The sequence below is a fragment of the Ranitomeya variabilis genome, chromosome 8 (genome assembly GCF_051348905.1).
Source record: "Ranitomeya variabilis isolate aRanVar5 chromosome 8, aRanVar5.hap1, whole genome shotgun sequence".
In the NCBI taxonomy this organism is placed as follows: Eukaryota; Metazoa; Chordata; class Amphibia; order Anura; family Dendrobatidae; genus Ranitomeya; species Ranitomeya variabilis.
This window is the reverse complement of record NC_135239.1, coordinates 179760882-179783916: the sequence shown is the minus strand read 5'-3', so window position 1 is coordinate 179783916 and position 23035 is coordinate 179760882. Positions and strand designations below refer to the sequence as shown.

The 23035-nt window shown below is 43.3% G+C and overlaps 1 protein-coding gene and 1 long non-coding RNA gene across 3 annotated transcripts in view; one reads left to right on the top strand and one right to left on the bottom strand.

Annotated features, from left to right (window-relative positions):
* HRH1 (histamine receptor H1) overlaps nt 1–23035 on the top strand; it is a 269772-nt gene that overhangs the window by 9251 nt on the left and 237486 nt on the right. The gene's annotated exons all lie outside the window — the stretch shown is intronic.
* LOC143788929 (uncharacterized) overlaps nt 1–23035 on the bottom strand; it is a 38965-nt gene that overhangs the window by 707 nt on the left and 15223 nt on the right. The gene's annotated exons all lie outside the window — the stretch shown is intronic.

The window sequence follows — 23035 nt, the reverse complement described above, 5'->3', positions numbered from 1 at the left end:
AGGAGGAATGCAGATTTTATCCACTGCCCATCACTGAACCCATGGAGATATTTGGAGAACCCAGGTTGGGACAGTCAGGTCACCTGGCCACATACCTCAATGGATTCTGTCAGCTTCTTAAGCTTGCTGCTACCTTCTCTCTGTGGGTGCCCACCAAAATCATGTGGTACTAGTTGGGTTGGTTGGCCCTTTAAGTCTCGAAGTTGCAGATGTTCTATTTCTCGGCGAGTCAGGGGAAGGGTGAGACTCTGTCATTTGCACCATCTTATGTACTTATTGGGACTGTACTAAATGTTATTGACTGTTGTTGATCCAATAAATTATTACTGTAGTGTGTTACCTGTTGTGAATTTACCTTTTGGCTCCCTCTAGTGGCTACTAGTGTTTTTACTCTGGGTATGTCTATCATCCCTTGTATGCTCACCTGGGTCGTTAGGTCAGGGGTGTTGCTATATTAGCTCCCTGGACCTTCAGTTCAATGCCTGGCAACGTTGATATCAGAGCTAATCTGTAGTGCTCTTGTCTACTGATCCTGGTTCCTGCTTGATTAAGCTAAGTCTGCTTTCTTGCTTTTTGCTATTGTTTTTGTTTGCATTTTTGTCCAGCTTGTACATAATCTGTATCCTATCCTTGCTGGAAGCTCTAGGGAGGCTGGAGTTCTCCCCCCGGGCCGTTAGACGGTTCGGGGGTTCTTGAATCTCCAGTGTGGATTTTTGTAGGGTTTTTGTTGACCATATAAGTTATCTTACTACATTCTGCTATTAGTGAGTTGGCCTCTCTTTGCTAAACCTAGTTCATCTCTGTGTTTGTCATTTCCTCTTACCTCACCGTTATTATTTGTGGGGGGCTTGTATCCAACTTTTGGGGTCTATTCTCTGGAGGCAAGAGAGGTCTTTGTTTTCCTCTTCTAGGGGTAGTTAGTCCTCCGGCTGGCGCGAGACATCTAGCGACCAACGTAGGCATGTTCCCCGGCTACTTCTAGTGTTGGCGTTAGGAGTAGATATATGGTCAACCCAGTTACCACTGCCCTATGAGCTGGATTTTTGTACTTCGCAGACTTGCTGATATCTCTGAGACCCTCGCCATTGGGGTCATAACAGTTACCCTCACCCTGTGTTGTTTGCACAGTATTCTGCCCACGGGAAAGTAGTGCGGGCGTTCAGTTGAATGAGCCATGGTCCATGCCATCTTTCTAAAGACAGCCAGGCCAGCGTACAAGAGCACCCACTAACCCTCGTGTCTCCATGCTCAGGCTTTTGCTTCTGAATTAAATCATAATTAACTTATAAGTTCTTATTTTACGATTTGCACTGCATCGCTCCATTGTAGAGATATTCACAGAAAAACGTAGCAGAATCTGGGGAGACCAAGGATATTTACAAGTCATGAACCAAATTTTGGGGGGGAAAGTGACAGGTCCTCTTTAACTTTGAGTCTAAAACATATGTAATCTTATCATTAGCGCCCAGACATGCTATATAAAATCCATCCCCTAGACATGCAGTCTGCCTTTACTAACATTTCTGAAAGAATGGCTCATTCTAAAGAGCTCACTGAATTTAAGCATGATGTTGTAATTGGATGTCACCATTGTAGCAAGTCAGTTCATGAAATTTCTTGCTAACATTTGGTTGATTTAATAACTGTCCAAACTTCCCTTGTCATTAACATCAACACAGAAAACTGCTTCATGGCATGGGTTTCCATGGCCCAGAAGCTGCATGTAAGCCTTCCATCACCAAGCCAATCCCAAGCATCAAATGGAGTTGGGCAAAGCCACCACCACTCGTCTTTGAAGCAGTGCAAAACGTGTTCTGTGGAGTGAAGGATAAAAGTTCTTTATCTGGCAGTCTGTTGGGGAGCCTGGCTTTGGTAAATACTAGGATAACTTTATCTACCATTGTGCCAATTGTAAAGTTTGGCATAGCAGGGGTTGGCTATCAGGGTGTGGCTTAGGCACCTTAGTTCCAATTAAGTCAAATATTTATGCTTCTGAATACCACAACATTTTGGTTTGTATGCTTCTAACTTTGTGGGAACACTATGAATACGGCTGCTTTCTGCTCCTTATGACTGTGCCCCAAGGCACAAAGCTACCGTAAGTCCATAAAGGCATGGTGGGGTAAGTTTGGTGTGGAAGAACTTGACTGGCTGCAAAGAGTCCTGATCTCAACACTAGCCAACACCTTTTGTATGAACTAGAACAGAGATTATGAGTTCGACCTTCACCACCAACATCAGTGTCTGACCTGACAAATGCTCTTCTGCATGAATGGACAAAAATATCGAGAGGCATCTCCAAAATCTTGGAGAAATCCTTCTAGAAGAGTAGAAGTTGATATAGCTACAAAATTGAGACAGACTCCATATTAATATTTATGGATTTAGAGTCGGATGTCATATAATAGCTCCTGTAGTGTTAAGAGTAGATGTCCAGTGCTTTGACCAAATATTGTATGTGATGAATTCTTATTGTGGGAACTCATCTTCACAGTTTGCAATATCTATACTTGCCTGCTCTAACTTCCTTAACTTCAATTCAGGCACCTATGGTGATGTCTGGTGAGATAGAATCTAGATCATCACAGGATACCAGATGATCCCCTTTGACTATATTGGAGTACATCTGGTTTTTATCATGGTGTCAGATATTTCACAAAATAAAAATGACAGCGATTTATTCCAAGCTTTTTTTTATGGAATCTGTATCAGATTCATCTAAAGAGGCATCTAATGCAGATGTCAAGCCAGCTTTATAATTGAAAAATGCCTATTAACATTTCTTGTCCAATTCTTTCCGTGGCTTTAAACATATGGTTCCGTCACGGGTGAATAATAGAGCCGGGAGCGAAGAGACTCAAAAATATGAGAGGAATAAGTCAATGAATTGATCAGTTTGGTATATTTTGGGCACACCACGGGAAGGTATAATTCCAGAGAGATTCTAGAAAATACAGAAATTTTGACCATTAACACAGTCCGGCTTTGTGAAATAAGAGGAATAAAGTGTTTTGAAGAGCAAAAATTGTAGGAAAGATCACACACGTAGGAGGATGTAACTAGCACTTAAGAGTAAAAAGTAGACAATCATTTTAGGCAAGATCAAGCCAATGTCTCCTTCTCCTGTGAGCTGAATTTGGGATTTTTCTATGCCATGTCTGAACACTTAAAGTCTACATTTTTAGTGGTATAAAGGGATGTATTAGTTGTGAGAATGAACATTTTTCCAACAGTTATCGCACCTGCATGGCCATATTTATGTAGGTGCACAGCTCATTAGAATGGCAAACTAACAGAACTGCTTTACTCAGCAAGTAGGACTTTAAGTCTTTAGTTAAGTTGATAATTTGGTGAGTTGTCCTTTTTTTCCCCATCAGAGAAAATGGAAATTGAAAATAACAGGAGGGCCATATGACCCAAACCCAGGACACCAACACGGCCAAATGGAACTCATTGACTTTTTGTTTCCATCATGTTGTCCATCATTAAAAGGGATCCCATCACACTGAACGTGCAGTCCGATCTACAAACCGCATGATATAGAGCAGGAGAAGCTGAACAGATTGATGTTTTGTTTTGTGGAAAATGTGTATTTTACACATTTAAAACCTTGTTCATTCTGTGTTTTCAGTAAAATAGACAACCCTGCTCAGTGATTGTGATTGTATACAGTATGTGTGCATACAAAGAAAGCTATAAAAAAAATTTCTGAGCTACAGTATAGGTCCAAGCCCTCATCTGGGACCCCCAGATGAAGTGGTGAATGCGAAACACTCACTGAGGGTGGCTGCCTCCATAGTAGGGATCTTTTGTGGTAATAAGTTTGATATCTTTTTCTCTTGATGTCTCCTGCACTCATATTATACATCATATTGGAGGCACTTGTTAGAGAAGGATTACTGTCTTGTGATACAGTACATTTTTAAATTATATCTTCTCTATGCAGGTAGCCAGCATTCCATCTTTACATCTGTATTTTTTCTGATATTGGTACTGATTTAATACATCTTTTTATTGTCTAAACAACATGTTTTTTTTTACATTTATAAATAGAATAAGAATTGTATTTGTATAACTATTATTATTATTATTATTATTATTATTATTATTAACACAGATGTGAAAATAGTCTTATACAATACTTAATTTATATAATATACAAATGTTAAATTTACAAGGTATACAACATTATTTCCAAGTAGAACATGTATTATCCTTTATATCACTGGACAGACCTCTGGTTCTACCATTGAGTTCAATTTGCCATGCTATAGCGTCAAGAAATAATATGGGTAAAATAATAGGAGTTTGAAGAATATTGATTTAATAAGCTTTTCTCATTTCTCATCTTGCCCTTATGTTCTTAAACTTTCCTTAGAGCTAAATGACTTCCCACATGCACTATTGTGCACATTCATTGAATTCCCTTATGACTATAATGAAAAATATAATCTAGTAGCTTAGGGACAGAGAAAACTGGTCTTCTATAATTTTTGCAATCTGTGAGATGATAAGACTTTAGAAAACCCTGAAGATGCTAAGAACAGCTGAAGAAACATATATTATACAAAATGTATTTTATTATTATTATATTATATAATATACATTATATTATTATTAGATTTTATTATATTATATAATATTATATAATATTATATATAATATTATATTATTATATATAACGTATATGCTCGTGTATAAGCCAAGTTTTTCAGCAATTTTTTTTGGTGCTGAATTGCCCCCCTCAGCTTATACACAGGTCATTGTCCCAGAAAGACAGCGAGGGAAGGGGAACGGCGGAGCAACGGGTCACAGAGGCAGGAGCCGGTGGCTAAAGACTGTGCCCGCTGCTAAAGAGAAATTAATATTCACTGCAATGGCAGTGAATATTCATTTATCTTATAGCACACACAGTTACAGCCATAGCTGCCAACTTCCAGCACACATCCTACTTACCTTCCTGCGCACCCTCGCTGGCCCTGCATCTTGTTCGTTCCGGCGCCAGCAGCTCTTCTGGCCGAGCGATCACGTGGTCCCACTCATTAAGGTAATGAATATTCACGCCTCTCTACTTCCATAGGTGTGGAATGAATATTCATTCCCTTAATGAACGGGGCCATGGGATCTCTAAGCAGGAAGAGCTGCTGGCGCCGGAACGAGATGCAGCAAAGGTACGTAGGCAAGGTAAGTAGGATGTGTTTTTTTTTATAGGAGCCATGCATACAAGGACAGCGACTAGGAGGCCATGCATACCAGGATAGGGACAAGTGAACAATGCATACCCGGCTTATACTCGAGTCAATAAGTTTACCCAGTTTTTAGTGGCAAAATTAGGTGCCTCGGCTTATACTCGGGTCGATTTATACTCGAGTATATACGGTAATATTAAGAAACATCTTTCTAGCAAACAGGTTTTTTTTAAAAAAAAATATATATATATGGATTGCTCCAAAGTTTATCTTTCTTAAACTAGAAAACTTACTATGTAAAATTTAACAATATACAGTGCGGAAAATAGGTATTTGATACACTGCCGATTTTCCACGTTTTCCCACCAACAAAGAATGGAGTGGGCTGTAATTTTTATCGTAGGTACACTTCAACCGTGAGAGACGGAATCACAAAAAAACCCGGAAAAATCACATTTTATGATTTTTACATAATTAATTTGTATTTTATTGCATTAAATAAGTACCGTATGTGATGTAATAGAAAATCAGAACTTAATATTTGGTACAGACTAGGTTTCATCCTAGTTGCATCTTTTTTTTATCTTTCCCTGATGCAGGTGTAGACTGTCTGAGCTTTTTTTTACTCATTGACTATTAACAATGTATTAGTTAAAAACTGATGAAACTAGGAAGGAACACAGAAGGTGTAAAGTCTGGCTTCCTAGTTTTCTCCGTGTCCCATGGATTCCCATTGACATTAAGGGCTGACACTCATCCATAAAAAGTTATCAGAATAATAGAACATGCTTTGAGTCTCACGAACCAGAGACATGGACCCGTTTTTAAAACGCATGTGCAAATGACTCAGTGAAACTCTATGGGTTAGTGTGCTGTGCGAGAAAAAATCGGACAGCACTAAGACGCGTCACACGAATGTGTGATTTGTAACCTTACGTTAAAGCAAGAATAAATTAACATATTCCAGTCAAAGAACACATATGGAGTCATTTATTTTAGGTTTATGCGCCATTTTAAAAAAATCAAAGTTGAAAGTTTTGTTGCAAGGCTATTTTTTCGCATTTTTGAGCTTAGCTCAACTTGTAAAATGCTGGGATGGTTAGCTATGAAAGTAATGTTTAAGTCAGATTTATGAAAGATCATGATGACTGATTATAAAAAAAAGTTACGATTCTCCAATAGAGGGAAGAGAAATAAAATGGTAAAATCAGTTCTATCAAGTCTATCCAATGTCATCCAGCACTCTAATTATTTTGGCGGAAATAAAAGCAACCAGAATCCAAACTGATTTTGAAAATTCCACACTCGATAAATGCCCCCTGCATTTGAGATTAACTTTCGAGGTCGTTATCGAGGACACATAAGTAGACTTGATCATTGAGAGACTACACTAAGATAGTAAAGTAAGTAGGGTGGTGGGATATACGGTATCTAGCCTAACCAAAGTCATTCCAATAATGTTTAATATCATGTAATAAGCATACTTAATCATGTCATTCATATGTCATAAAATCGAAGAGCACTGTATATGATATATGATATTTTACCCATAAGTCTTGGACTTCCAAGTAGATGAATTTCTAAGCACATTAGTCGTTTTTATTATTGGCCATGATTTAGCCCAGTGTCTGGATGCTTTTGTGGTTTTCTAGCTTAGAAGCATTTTGGAGACTCCTGTTCTCTGTAATTCTGCATTTCCATAAACACTTTAGCAGTCAAGTAAGCCATTATTGCTTAGTCTTTGGTTGAAAGGACCCTTCTTAAAGTGACCCTCCACCCTGATATTGAAAATTATACATTTCACATGTATAGTCATTCAACTTAGTGCGCTCTGAGTGCCTCCACGCTATAGATCGGGGATCCATTCCTTCTGTTTCTAAGATTGTCATGTGGAGCCCAGTGGAAAGACTGAACCCCATCTTCCTTGTGTTGTGGGATATCAAAGGCATAAGTATAGTTTAGACTTACCACTGGGCTCTACATGCCAATGCCACTGCTCTGACACAGTCTCTGGCTGCTGTCTTGAAGGCAGGAGGAAACGACAATCCGAATGGAGGAGGCAACTGTAGGCAAATGGACATCAGCAAGTAGGGTGACCATACATACAGTATGAAATGTTTAGTCACCTTTGAGTCCCACAGTGGAGGGATGCTTTTCCTTGCATATAGAGTGTCTTGAAAAGAAAAGGTGGCTTATTAGCTTTCTGATTTAATTTAGTATTATTAAGGACAGTCTTAAGCTGGAACTTGTAGACGTGTTTTGCATCACTTCCTTATGCCCCAGTGAGGAACAATCTTCAAAGCAAAGACAAATGATTAGAATTTCTCATTGATTCCTTTACCATTTAAAAGCTGGCCATGACCCATGACTGTGATGCATCCGATTCCTCACACTATTAGAAAACCATTGCATTCAATTATTGGTATAATGTTCTTGCTGAGGAGTTATGGATTTACGGTGCACCAGACTTGGTTTTCCAAAGAATTAGGCTTTCTATTCATTTGTCAATAAAACAATATCCCAAACATCTTCAAGCTCTCAGTCAGATACTCATTCTGCAAATGTGCTTTGATGTGACTCAAGGATAGTAATTCAGTAATTCTTTACAACTTGCCGCTCTCACATCAATCACATTTTGCCCGATGTCTTGCGTAAAGCAAGACCCTAGGTATGATTAGAGATAAAGATTGACCCTAGGTATGATTAGAGAGGTCTGCAAATCTTCTGATGTTCTCACCTGCATGAGTTTTGGTTTTGTCCTTGGAGTAATCTCTAAAGTTTCGTCATTTTCAAGTCTTTGGAGCATATTGGTTTGATGTAGCTCCAGAGTGTTACTGATGGCTTTATAAGCCTTTCGAGATAGGGACAGGACAAGTGGTCCTGGATTGCTATAATTCTGCAAGATTCCCTTCATATGCATACTAGGCTTCAGGAAATATACATCTCATAGAGAAAGAGTTAGGTACAGTATATGTAATCCTGGAACCTAAATGTCCACAGCAAAGTTTAGTATACTAAGGGCGTTGGCGATTCCTGTTTTTGGCTTGGATTTTTATAGAATGATATGCAGGTTTGGTATTAGTGGGACCTGTTCTTGTCTTCCTCGTTGTTTGTTATATGAGTACTCAGGTTTACAAAGGTGTGAAGTGCGTTCACTCCAGTTGTGGGGAGAGTTTGAAGAGGCACAAGGAATCTGTCCGGGAGACTATGTAGGGGCTCATTCAGATGTCCTTGTATTTTGATTGATCTCAGATGCACGGACTGGCCAATGGTCTGCCAACCAGAGCATAACAGCTTCAAGCATTTCTATGAGGTTCTCACACTCGGGTCAGGACAGCTTTGGCCAGTCCAGGCATTAATCGTCCATGCTTTAATTCATTTGCACATACAGTTGTCTGAATTAGCCGTAATTGAGGACTGCTGACCTCTACTTGATTCTGCTGGTTTAAGGTAACATACATCCCTTTTGTTTCATTTTGGGTGTTTGGTAATAGACCACCTACATAGTCACGGAAGCTTATGTCTGGTTAGCAGTCAACCAAGCAGGGGTCAATTTGTGTTTTGTGCCTGGATGTAAAGGATTTACATTTATTTTGCACAACGATAATATAGAACAGGAGAAGATCTGTTTGAAGCGCACTTCTGTGTCACTGTCTCTGACTGCATTGATCGCATTTTGCTTACTGCTAGGCAGTAGTGATGAGCGAGTGTGCTCGTTTCTCAAGATTTCCGAGCATGCTCAGGTGATCTCCAAGTATTTTGGGCATGCTCGGAAATTATGTTTGAGTCCCCGCAGCTGCATGATTTGCGGCTGCTAGACAGCCTGAATACATGTGGGGATTCCCTAACAAACAGCCAATCCCTGCATGTGGAGCGCCCCCAGACGCAGGGCCGCGGGGTACTCGGTACCGGGCTTCTCTGTCTCAGTTCTAGGGTTGTCACGGTGGCTAGACCCGGTCCGTGACCCTGCTAAGGGATGTCCAATGAAAGGTGTAGGTGGTGGTGCGTGGTGCAGATTGCGGTAAATAATGAGGACACAGGGTTGCAGTCTCTTTACCTCTTTACTGAAGGCTTCAAGATCCTCAATCCAGAGTACTGTTAACAGGGCTGTCCGAGACCGGCCGGTCGAAGCCCAATACTTCCTCGGCGTTCCCGGCCACCGGCCACGCGCTGTTATGATCCGGTGGTAGGATCTCAAAACTAACCTGACACATAGGACCAGAATATAGGACAAGTTCTGGGGATGTGGAAGCTATACTGACCGCAATCCTGATCCTATCCACAAACACTAAAGGCAGCTGTGGAGCGTTCCTAAAATCCTAGACGCCTCGTTCACAGCCTGAGAAACTGACTACCCCTAGAGAGAAAGCAAAGACCTCACTTGCCTCAGAGAAATGACCCCAAAGTTTTAGTCAGCCCCCCACAAATAATAACGGTGAGTTAAGGGGAAAAGACAAACGTAGAAATGAAACAGGTTCAGCAAATGAGGCCTGCTAACACTAGATAGACTGAAAATAGATAGGAGTCTGTGCGGTCAGTACAAAAACTATCAAAAATAAACCACGCAGAGAATACAAGAACCCCCACACCGACTCACGATGTGAGGGGCGCACTCTGCACCCCAGAACTAACCAGCAAGCGAAAAATCACATATAAGCAAGCTGGACTGAACTCATCATATACAGAGAAACGTTTTCAAGGAAATAATGAGCAAAATGAACAAACAAACTTAACTTCTCCAGCAGGAGACTGGTCACAAGTAGTGTTGAGCATTCCGATACCGCAAGTATCGGGTATCGGCCGATACTTGCGGGTATCGGAATTCCGATACCGAGATCCGATACTTTTGTGGTATCGGGTATCGGTATTGAAACAACATTAATGTAAAAATGTGTAAAAGAGAGAATTAAAATAAAAAATATTGCTATACTCACCTCTCCGACGCAGCCTGCACCTTACCGAGGGAAGCGGCAGCGTTCTTTGTTTAAAATTCGCGCTTTTCTTTCCTTTACGTGAAGTCCCGGCTTGTGATTGGTTGCGTCGCAGTCACATGGGCGACACAACCAATCACAGCAAGCCGTGACGTAATTTCAGGTCCTTAAGGATTTTAAAATTACGTCCCGGCTTTGTGATTGGTTGCGTCGCAGTCACATGGGCGACACAACCAATCACAGCAAGCCGTGACGTAATTTCAGGCCCTTAAGGATTTTAAAATTACGTCCCGGCTTTGTGATTGGTTGCGTCGCAGTCACATGGGCGACGCAACCAATCACAAGCCGTGACGTCACGGGAGGCTGGACACGCGCGCATTTTAAAATGCGCGCGTGTCCAGCCTCCCGGCTTGTGATTGGTTGACCGCGACGCAACCAATCACAAGCCGGGACGTCACGGGAGGCTGGACAAGCGCGCATTTTAAAATGCGCGCGTGTCCAGCCTCCCGGCTTGTGATTGGTTGACCGCGACGCAACCAATCACAAGCCGGGACGTCACGGGAGGCTGGACAAGCGCGCATTTTAAAATGCGCGCGTGTCCAGCCTCCCGGCTTGTGATTGGTTGACCGCGACGCAACCAATCACAAGCCGGGACGTCACGGGAGGCTGGACAAGCGCGCATTTTAAAATGCGCGCGTGTCCAGCCTCCCGGCTTGTGATTGGTTGACCGCGACGCAACCAATCACAAGCCGGGACGTCACGGGAGGCTGGACAAGCGCGCATTTTAAAATGCGCGCGTGTCCAGCCTCCCTTGACGTCACGGCTTGTGATTGGTTGCGTCGCCCATGTGACTGCGACGCAACCAATCACAAAGCCGGGACGTAATTTTAAAATCCTTAAGGGCCTGAAATTACGTCACGGCTTGCTGTGATTGGTTGCGTCGCCCATGTGACTGCGACGCAACCAATCACAAAGCCGGGACGTAATTTTAAAATCCTTAAGGACCTGAAATTACGTCACGGCTTGCTGTGATTGGTTGCGTCGCCCATGTGACTGCGACGCAACAAATCACAAAGCCGGGACTTCACGTAAGGAAAGAAAAGCGCGAATTTTAAGCAAACAACGCTGCCGGTTCCCTCGGAGAGGTGAGTATAGCAATACTTTTTATTTTAATTCTTTCTTTTACACATTAATATGGTTCCCAGGGCCTGAAGGAGAGTTTCCTCTCCTTCAGACCCTGGGAACCATCAGGAATACCGTCCGATACTTGAGTCCCATTGACTTGTATTGGTATTGGGTATCGGTATCGGATTGGATCCGATACTTTGCCGGTATCGGCCGATACTTTCCGATACCGATACTTTCAAGTATCGGACGGTATCGCTCAACACTAGTCACAAGGAATATTCAGGAGCTCTCAGAAACAGGACTGAATACACCGACAGCAGGCAACAAATGAAGGACCAGGTGAATTAAAAAGGCCCAGCATAGCAGGAAATGAAGAAGCTGAGCTTAGCCAAGACCAGCCATATCGCTAAAGGCCACCAGAGGGAGCCCAGAACAAACTCACACAATACCGCTCATGACCACAGGAGGGAGCCCGAGAACGGAATTCACAACAGTACCCCCCCCTTGAGAAGGGGTCACCGAACCCTCACCAGAGCTCCCAGGCCGATCAGGACGAGCCGAATGAAAGGCATGAACCAAATCGGCCGCATGGACATCGGAGGCGACAACCCAGGAATTATCCTCCTGACCATAGCCCTTCCATTTAACTAAGTACTGAAGCCTCCGTCTCGAAATACGAGAATCCAAGATCTTCTCCACCACATACTCCAACTCCCCCTCGACCAAGACCGGAGCAGGAGGATCAACAGAAGGGACCACAGGCACCACATATCTCCGCAACAAAGACCTATGGAACACATTATGAATGGCAAACGATTTTGGGAGGTCCAAACGAAAAGACACAGGGTTGAGGATTTCCAAAATCTTATAAGGACCGATGAAACGAGGCTTGAACTTAGGAGAGGAAACCTTCATCGGGACATAATGGACAACCATACCAAATCCCCCACAAGAAGTCGGGGACCCACACAGCGACGGCGGTTAGCAAAGCGCTGAGCCTTCTCCTGGGACAACGTCAAATTGTCCACCACATGGTTCCAAATCTGCTGCAACCTATCCACCACAGAATCCACCCCAGGACAGTCAGAGGGCTCAACCTGACCCGAGGAAAAACGAGGATGAAAACCAGAATTGCAAAAGAACGGTGAAACCAAAGTAGCAGAACTAGCCCGATTATTGAGAGCGAACTCAGCCAATGGCAGAAAAGTCACCCAATCATCCTGATCAGCAGAAACAAAACATCTCAAATAAGTTTCCAAGGTCTGATTAGTTCGTTCGGTTTGGTCATTCGTCTGAGGATGGAAGGCCGACGAAAAAGACAATTCAATGCCTATCTTAGCACAAAAGGACCGCCAAAATCTGGACACAAACTGGGATCCTCTGTCAGACACAATGTTCTCCGGAATACCATGTAAACGAACCACATTCTGAAAAAACAGTGGCACCAAATCGGAGGAGGAAGGCAGCTTAGGCAAGGGTACCAAATGGACCATCTTAGAAAAACGATCACAAACCACCCAGATGACAGACATCCTCTGAGAGACAGGAAGATCCGAAATAAAATCCATGGAAATATGCGTCCAAGGCCTCTTCGGGACAGGCAAAGGCAAAAGCAATCCACTGGCACGAGAACAGCAAGGCTTGGCCCGAGCACAAATCCCACAGGACTGCACAAAGGAACGCACATCCCGCGACAAGGAAGGCCACCAAAAGGACCTCGCCACCAAATCTCTGGTACCAAAAATCCCAGGATGACCCGCCAACACTGAAGAATGAACCTCGGAAATAACTCTACTGGTCCATCTGTCCGGGACAAACAGTCTCTCCGGTGGACAACGGTCAGGTCTATTGGCCTGAAACTCCTGCAACACCCGTCGCAGATCAGGAGAGATGGCAGACAAAATCACCCCCTCTTTGAGGACACCAGTCGGTTCAGAAACTTCCGGGGAGTCAGGTACAAAACTCCTAGAAAGGGCATCAGCCTTCACGTTTTTCGAACCCGGAAGATATGAAACCACGAAATTGAAACGAGAGAAAAACAGCGACCATCGAGCCTGTCTCGGATTCAACCGTTTGGCAGACTCGAGATAAGTCAAATTCTTGTGATCAGTCAAGACCACCACACGATGCTTGGCTCCCTCAAGCCAATGTCGCCACTCCTCAAATGCCCACTTCATTGCTAACAACTCACGATTACCAACATCATAATTCCGCTCGGCAGGCGAAAACTTTCTTGAAAAGAAAGCACATGGTCTCATCACAGAGCCATCAGAGCTTCTCTGCGACAAGACAGCCCCTGCTCCAATCTCAGAAGCATCAACCTCGACCTGAAAGGGAAGAGAGACATCGGGCTGGCGCAAGACAGGAGCCGAAGAAAACCGACATTTCAGCTCCTGAAAGGCCTCCACGGCCGCAGGAGACCAATTCGTCACATCAGAACCCTTCTTGGTCAAATCCGTCAAAGGCTTAACCACGCCAGAAAAATTAGTGATGAAGCGACGGTAAAAATTAGCAAAACCCAAGAACTTCTGAAGACTCTTCACAGATGTAGGTTGAGTCCAGTCATGAATAGCCTGGACCTTGACTGGATCCATCTCAATAGTAGAAGGAGAAAAAATAAAGCCCAAAAAGGAAATTTTCTGGACTCCGAAGAGACATTTAGAGCCCTTCACAAACAAGGCATTGGCACGCAGGACCTGAAATACCATCCTGACCTGCTTCACATGAGACTCCCAATCATCAGAAAAGACCAAAATATCATCCAGGTACACAATCATAAATCTATCCAGATACTCTCAGAAGATGTCGTGCATGAAGGACTGAAACACAGAGGGGGCATTAGAAAGCCCAAAAGGCATCACCAAGTACTCAAAATGGCCTTCGGGCGTATTAAATGCTGTTTTCCATTCATCGCCCTGCTTTATGCGCACAAGATTATACGCTCCTCGAAGATCTATCTTGGTGAACCAACTGGCCCCCCTAATCCGGGCAAACAGATCGGACAACAGTGGCAAGGGGTACTGAAATTTGACTGTGATGTTATTTAGAAGGCGATAATCTATACAGGGTCTCAGAGAACCATCCTTCTTGGCCACAAAAAAGAACCCCGCACCCAAAGGGGACGAGGACGGGCGAATATGCCCCTTCTCCAAGGAATCCTTTATATAACTCCGCATAGCGGCATGTTCTGGTACAGATAAATTAAAAAGTCGTCCCTTAGGGAACTTACTACCAGGAATCAGATTTATAGCACAATCACAATCCCTATGAGGAGGTAGGGCACTGGATTTGAGCTCATCAAATACATCCTGGTAGTCCGACAAAAATTCAGGGACTTCAGAAGGAGTAGAAGAAGCAATTGACACCAAAGGAGCATCGCCATGAATTCCCTGGCAACCCCAACTTGACACAGACATTTCTTTCCAATCCAGGAGTGGATTATGAGCTTGCAGCCATGGCAGACCCAACACGACAACATCATGCAAATTATGTAGCACAAGAAAGCGAATCACCTCCTGACGTGCAGGAGCCATGCACATAGTCACTTGAGTCCAGTACTGAGGTTTATTCTTGGTCAATGGCGTAGCATCAATTCCCCTTAGTGGAATAGGGAATTGTAAAGGCTCCAAGATAAAACCACAGCGCCTGGCAAATGACAAATCCATCAAATTCAGGGCGGCACCTGAATCCACAAAAGCCATAACTGAGTAGGATGACAAAGAGCAAATCAAAGTAACAGACAAAATGAATTTAGGTTGTACAGTACCAATGGTGACAGACTTGGCGAGCCTTTTTGTGCGCTTAGAACACTCTGAGATAACATGAGCAGCATCACCACAGTAAAAGCACAACCCATTCTGACGTCTGTGGTTTTGCCGTTCAACTCTGGTCAGAGTCCTGTCACATTGCATAGGCTCAGGTTTCTGCTCAGAAAATACCGCCAGTGGTGCACAGGTTTGCGTTCCCGCAAACGCCGATCAATCTGAATGGCCAAAGACATTGACTCATTCAGACCCGCAGGCATGGGGAACCCCACCATAACATCTTTAAGGGCTTCAGAAAGACCCTTTCTGAAAATCGCCGCCAGGGCGCACTCATTCCATTGAGTGAGCACAGACCACTTCCTAAACTTCTGACAGTAAACCTCTGCTTCATCTTGACCCTGAGAGAGAGCCAGCAAAACCTTCTCTGCTTGGTCTACCAAATTTGGTTCCTCATAAAGCACTCCAAGCGCCAGAAAAAACGCATCCACATTTAGCAATGCAGGATCTCCTGGCGCCAGAGAGAATGCCCAATCTTGAGGGTCACCACGTAACAAAGAAATAATAATTTTAACTTGCTGAACAGAGTCACCAGAGGAGCGAGGTCTCAGAGAAAGGAATATCTTACAATTATTCTTAAAGTTCAAAAACCTAGATCTATCTCCGGAAAACAGTTCAGGAATAGGTATTTTAGGCTCTGACATAGGACTGCTGACTACATAATCCTGAATGCCCTGCACCCTTGCAGTGAGATGATCCACACTAGAAGACAGCCTCTGAATGTCCATATCTGCAACTGAATTCAGAACCACCCAAAGATTAAGGGGAGAGGAGAGGCTAAACACAGTGCAGAGGAAAAAAAAAAATGACTTCAGGATTTCTCTTCTCCCTCTTCTGCTGCATTAACACTTTGTGGCCTGCTGTACTGTTATGATCCGGTGGTAGGATCTCAAAACTGACCTGACACATAGGACCAGAATATAGGACAAGTTCTGGGGATGTGAAAGCTATACTGACCGCAATCCTGATCCTATCCACAAACACTAAAGGCAGCTGTGGAGCGTTCCTAAAATCCTAGACGCCTCGTTCACAGCCTGAGAAACTGACTACCCCTAGAGAGAAAGCAAAGACCTCACTTGCCTCAGAGAAATGACCCCAAAGTTTTAGTCAGCCCCCCACAAATAATAATGGTGAGTTAAGGGGAAAAGACAAACGTAGAAATGAAACAGGTTCAGCAAATGAGGCCCGCTAACACTAGATAGACTGAAAATAGATAGGAGTCTGTGCGGTCAGTACAAAAACTATCAAAAATAAACCACGCAGAGAATACAAGAACCCCCACACCGACTCACGATGTGAGGGGCGCACTCTGCACCCCAGAACTAACCAGCAAGCGAAAAATCACATATAAGCAAGCTGGACTGAACTCATCATATACAGAGAAACGTTTTCAAGGAAATGATGAGCAAAATGAACAAACAAACTTAACTTCTCCAGCAGGAGACTGGTCACAAGGAATATTCAGGAGCTCTCAGAAACAGGACTGAATACACCGACAGCAGGCAACAAATGAAGGACCAGGTGAATTAAATAGGCCCAGCATAGCAGGAAAAGAAGAAGCTGAGCCCAGCCAAGACCAGCCATATCGCTAAAGGCCACCAGAGGGAGCCCAGAACAAACTCACACAATACCGCTCATGACCACAGGAGGGAGCCCGAGACTGGAATTCACAACAACGTGCCTCAATAGGATGTTGCCTTGATCTTACAGCATGACTCCTACTGGTGTTATCTCCTTTTTGCTTTGATCTCGTTTCTCACTCTCCACAATAAACCTCGCTTCTTGTCCTTTCTTGAGATACCGCTGCGGTGTAGTGCAGGCGCGGTTCCTTAACGTTCTTTCCTGTTCGCTAGGCCTCTGTCAGGATCCCACCCCTCACAGGGACCCCCCTGAATCTTCCCCTGCAACACCCTCTGCCACAGGATGTTGCCTGGTTCCAACCCAGTCAGCTTTCTGTCTAACTTTCTATCTAACCCCCAGTTTTACCAGATTGTGAAAAGTGGTCTAACACCCTTAGCTCCCCCTGGAGGCCAGACTATGAAGTGTATTGGTGTCTGTGATACCTGGTCAGGTCCTTCAGTGCCATCAGACGTACCATCACTCCCCTTAGCGGCGGAGCATCAGTACTGCAACGACCAGGACTCTGGGGCGCTGCACATGTGTTCAGGTTGTCTAACAGCTGCAAATCATGCAGCTGCGGTGACTCAAACATAATCTACAAGCACACCCAAGATACTCAGAGAACACCCGAGCATGCTCGGAAATCTCGAGTAACGAGCACACTCGCTCATCACTACTAGGCAGCTAATCTCCCCCTCCCTTTACAAATATGAAGCACATATGCTGTTAGGATCAGTTTGACAAGACGCAATAATAGCATACTGTCATTATTAAGAGGATGAAGCTATAGAGTACTCAGAAGTTTAGAACTTTTATTCAAGCTGCATATTGGTTAGTTTCAACAATAAGGAGCTATAAGTATGTTAAATAAAAATAAGGAGGACTATTAGGTGAAACTTTAATGTTTTTTTCCAACTTGGCAAGGTATCACCTATTTTTTAGGTGATAACTTGTTTATTGATGGGTATCCAACCACTGTGTCCCCCATTGAAACTAAGAATTTAGGATCTGAAATAAGACAGTAAGGTCGGCCTAAGCCAGCAGTCCCCAACCTTTTTGACCTAGAGAGCCACATTCAGCACTGAGAGAGTCGTGAGCCACATTCAGCTCTGAGAGGGGGTCACGAGCAACATCCTGCTCCTGTCCCCCTCAACGTAGTGTCAACCAAAGCCCACATTACGGGTATAATGATAATCGAAGGTTTTCCACAGAAATCACTCCAAAGCAGTACACTGAGATCCAGGGGTTACCACAATGCCCCAATTCAGTATTCTCCCATCAAAGACTCCCAACACACTGTCACATCCAGCTTCAAGACCCTCCTCTAACAGGTAATATCATCTTCCATACCTAAAACATCTCTAAACCCCTAACACCAGTAGATGTGCATCCAGATCTGATTTTCTGTGCAGGGCTACTCAAAAATTCACCATTTTGACATGTGCTCTTCATACCTGTTTGCTAGACCTTGAGCTAATGCACCAAGCTGGCAGACAGCCGCGAGCCACAATTCATGGGATCGCAAGCCACATGTGGCTCCCGAGCTACAGGTTGGGGACCCCTGGCCTAAGCCAATCAGCATGTTATCATTTATACTGTGAACAGGTGAAAACTTGGCAAGTTGGGAATAACCTTACATTAACTCTTCTAAGTAGCTGTTTCATAGTCAGAAATATAAACTTGGATCCTATGATAATGGCATTGTCCTCCTCACCTCATGACATGTACAGTGACACAAATGGTACCGGTCAAAATTACTGCTATAGCAAGTTGAAGATTAAATCATCTCTAAAATGGCTAAAGTTAAAGATGACATATTTCCTTTGAATTTTAGGCCAAAAAATATATTTTCATTTTCTACATTTGAAAAATTACAAAAAGAAAAATGGGTGAATGCAAAAGTTTGTGCACCCTGCATGGTTAGTATCTATATGCAAAAGGAAGGCCCTGAAAAATTAATGTAAAGAACAGAAGAAAAGCCTCCAACACAAATTTTTAGAAAAAATAAATAATTTTATTGACTCACATCATTTTAAGAGCAATTAAAAATGGAGATGCAATCAGACCCTACACGTGATGGAAAAAACAGCAAACGCTGGACATGAAAAATAAATATATAAGATTAGTACCCTAACAGGCTAAATCACACCATAAAAAACATATTTCAACCAGTCAAAAACTATAAGCAAATGGAATTGATACATGCAGGTTAGAATGCATAATGCCAAATAATTGAATAGTATGCAAAAAATTTGAGCTATAACTATTCATTTATATTAACTGTGTCAGATTTCACTAGGAAGCAAAGAACATATCAATAGAGGTGATATAGTGAAATCATAAAAAGTATACAGCTTCCAGGGGAAAACAGAGACAGTAATGTGCACACCATAGCACGAGGTAGCTAAACAGAACAATGGCAATAAGCAATATGAATACCAAAAGCTAATATAGATACCCTGCGTGTAGTCACATCCAGGGTACCCCTTTATGCGCGTTTCGATGTTTAATCTTCCTCAGAAGGGGTGCATAATTATCTGTTTCATCATCTTGCATTTTTGCATACTATTCAATTATTGGGCATTATGCATTCTATCCTGCATGTATCAATTCCATTTGCTTATAGTTTTTGACTGGTTGAAATATGTTTTTTTATGGTGTGATTTACCCTGTTGGGGTACTAATCCTATATATATTTTTCATGTCCAGCGTTTGCTGTTTTTTCCATCACGTGTAGGGTCTGATTGCATCTCCATTTTTAATTGCTCTTAAAATGATGTGTCAATAAAATTATTTATTTTTTTCTAAATATTTGTGTTGGAGGCTTTTCTTCTGTTCTTTACATTCTTTTGTGGTTAGTATCTAGATACCAAGAAGAAACCCTCATACTGAGCCAAAAGTAATAGAAACGTATAAACTTTATTAATGCAAACATAAAACAATACATAAAAGACAATGTATAAAAATAGGGGCAGTAACCACTAGTGCAGCAGCAACAGTGGGACCCACACAGGAAACAACCTCTTTATAAAGATGTAAGTCGCAGTAACAGGAAATATAAAAATAATATCCAACTCAATACTACATGAGTGTAGATAGGGTGCAAAAGAAATAATAACATATAAATGTATATACAAATGTCCACAACACACCCATAAGAGAGATAAAGTCAGATAAACAGCCTAACACAGACCATGTAAATACTGCATAAATATAAGGTATGAGTATAGTTACCAGGAGGAAGGACCCGGGGACCCACCACACCCGACGCGCATTTCGCACTGAAATGCTTCGTCCAGGGGTGGTTGGGTACTGGCCAGATAGGGGTTATATATCGGTCATGACCAATGGCAAAGAAGTGGAATTAAACAGAAAGTACTGGCACCTGCGATAGACCGCTGTGATAGGATAACATACCTCTGTGATGGTAAACACCGAGCGCCGTGCATATGGAAGAAAAAGAAAACCCGGAAGTAGATGAGTGACATACTGAGTTCGCAGCCAAGCACACAATAAAGCCACAACTGTTGCTACAACAGTAGCATAGCGGCGCTGAGATCCAAACCGGAAGTAAAACCATGCCCTGCCTAAGCACATAGCGCAAGCGCACAAAAAGGTGACTACAGTTGCTATAGCACTAGCGCAGTGGGGCCAGGACAAAATGTCCAGATAGGGAATGCAGCGGCGGCTTGTAATGATCAGAGCGCATGCGTACAGCTACAGAACGGCCGTGCAAGTTAGTAGGTGTACATAATGACGGCCAGAGCACAAACAGCGCATACATCAACATGTAGATACATTACGCTGGTGAAATCAACGCTGACAAGGATGAGTGATGGCCAGTCTAGAGACACAAAAAGACACAAGCGCAGGGTGAGACAACAAACATAGCTGCGATACTAAATTCGCAGCACAGGCGCACAATAGAGCAACAACCGTTGCTACAACAATACCGCAACAACACTGGGACCAAAACCGGAAGTGAATCGGCACCCTATCTAAATACAAAGCGCAAGTGCACTTTAACCCCTTTCTCATTGGACGTACTATTCCGTCCATGTGGGGTGGGCCCTACTTCCCAAGGACGGAATAGTACGTCCAGCGCGATCAGCCACGCTCAAGGGGTGAGCGCTGCCGATCGTGGCCGGGTGTCAGCTGACTATCGCAGCTGACATCCGGCACTATGTGCCAGGAGCGGTCACGGACTGCCCCCGGCACCTTAACCCCCGGCACACTGCGATCAAACATGATCGCAGTGTTCCGGCGGTACAGGGAAGCATCGTGCAGGGAGGGGGCTCCCTGTGTGCTTCCCTGAGACGATCGGTACAAGGCAATGTGCTCACCTTGTACCGAGCGTCTCCTCCCTGCAAGCCCCGGATCCAAAATGGCCGCAGGGCTGCATCCAGGTCCTGCAGGGAGGTGGCTTCCCAACGCCTGCACAGAGCAGGCGCCGGGAAGCCTCCCTGCTGTGCAGTGCACTTCAGATCGCCGATCTGACACAGTGCACAGCAAAGTGTCAGATCGGCGATCCGTCACTTTACTGTGATGCCCCCCCCCCCCCCCCCCCCCGGTGCAAAGTAAAAATGTAAAAAAAAAAAAAATTACATGTGTAAAAAAAAAAATTCCTTCATAAATAATAATAAAAAATATATATATTGTTCCAATAAATACATTCCTTTAGCTAAATAAATAAAAAAAAACAATAAAATTACACATATTTAGTATCGCCGCGTCCGTAACGACCCAACCTATAAAACTTTCCCACTAGTTAACCCCTTCAGTGAACGCCGTAAAAAAAAAAACGAGGCAAAGAACAACGCTTTATTATCATACCGCCGAACAAAAAGTGGAATAACATGCGATCAAAAAGACGGAAATAAATAACCATGGTACCGCTGAAAATATCATCTTGTCCCACAAAAAATGAGCTGCCATACAGCATCATCAGCAAAAACATAAAAAAGTTATAGTCCTCAGAATACAGCAATGCAAAAATAATTATTTTTTCTATAAAATAGTTTTCATCGTATAAAAGCGCCAAAACATTAAAAAAATGATAAGTGAGGTATCGCTGTAATCGTACTGACCCGAAGAATAAAACTGCTTTATCCATTTTACCAAACGCGGAACGGTATAAACACCCCCTCCCTCAAAAGAAATTCATGAATAGCTGGTTTTTGGTCATTCTGCCTCACAAAAATCGGAATAAGAAGCGATCAAAAAATGTCACGTGCCCAAAAATGTTACCAATAAAAACATCAACTCGTCTCGCAAAAAACAAGACCTCATATGACTCTGTGGACCAAAATATGGAAAAATTATAGCACTCAAAATGTGGTAACGCAGAAAACATTTTTTGCAATAAAAAGCGTTTTTTAGTGTGTGACGGCTGGCAATCAAAAATCCGCTAGAAAACGCACTATAAATAGTAAATCAAACCCCCCTTCATCACCCCCTTAGTTACGAAAAATTAAAAAATTAAAAAAATGTATTTATTTCCATTTTCCCATTAGGGTTAGGGTTAGGGCTATGGTTAGGGCTAGGGTTAGGGTTAGGGCTCGGGTTAGGGCTAGGGTTAGGGTTAGGGCTAGGGTTAGGGCTAGGGTTAGGGTTGGGGCTAGGGTTAGGGCTACAGTTAGGGTTAGGGTTGGGGCTAAAGTTAGGGTTGGGGCTAAAGTTAGGGTTAGGGTTTGGATTACATTTACGGCTGGGAATAGGGTTGGGATTAGGGTTAGGGGTGTGTCAGGGTTAGGGGTGTGGTTAAGGTTACAGTTGAGATTAGGGTTAGGGGTGTGTTTGAATTAGGGTTTCAGTTATAATTGGGGGGTTTCCACTGTTTAGGCACATCAGGGGCTCTCCAAACGCGACATTGCGTCCGATTTCAATTCCAGCCAATTCTGCGTTGAAAAAGTAAAACAGTGCTCCTTCCCTTCCGAGCTGTCCCGTGCGCACAAACAGGGGTTTACCCCAACATATGGGGTATCAGCGTACTCAGGACACATTGGTCAACAACTTTTGGGGTCCAATTTCTCTGTTACCCTTGGGAAAATACAAAACTGGGGGCTAAAAAATAATTTTTGTGTAAAAAAAATATTTTTTATTTTCACGGCTCTGCATTATAAACTGTAGTGAAACACTTGGGGGTTCAAAGTTCTCACAACACATCTAGATAAGTTCCTTTGGGGGTCTAGTTTCCAATATGGGGTCACTTATGGGGGGTTTCTACTGTTTACTTACATCAGGGGCTCTGCAAATGCAACGTGATGCCTGCAGACCAAACCATCTAAGTCTGCATTCCAAATGGCGCTCCTTCCCTTCCGAGCTCTGCCATGCGCCCAAACGGTGG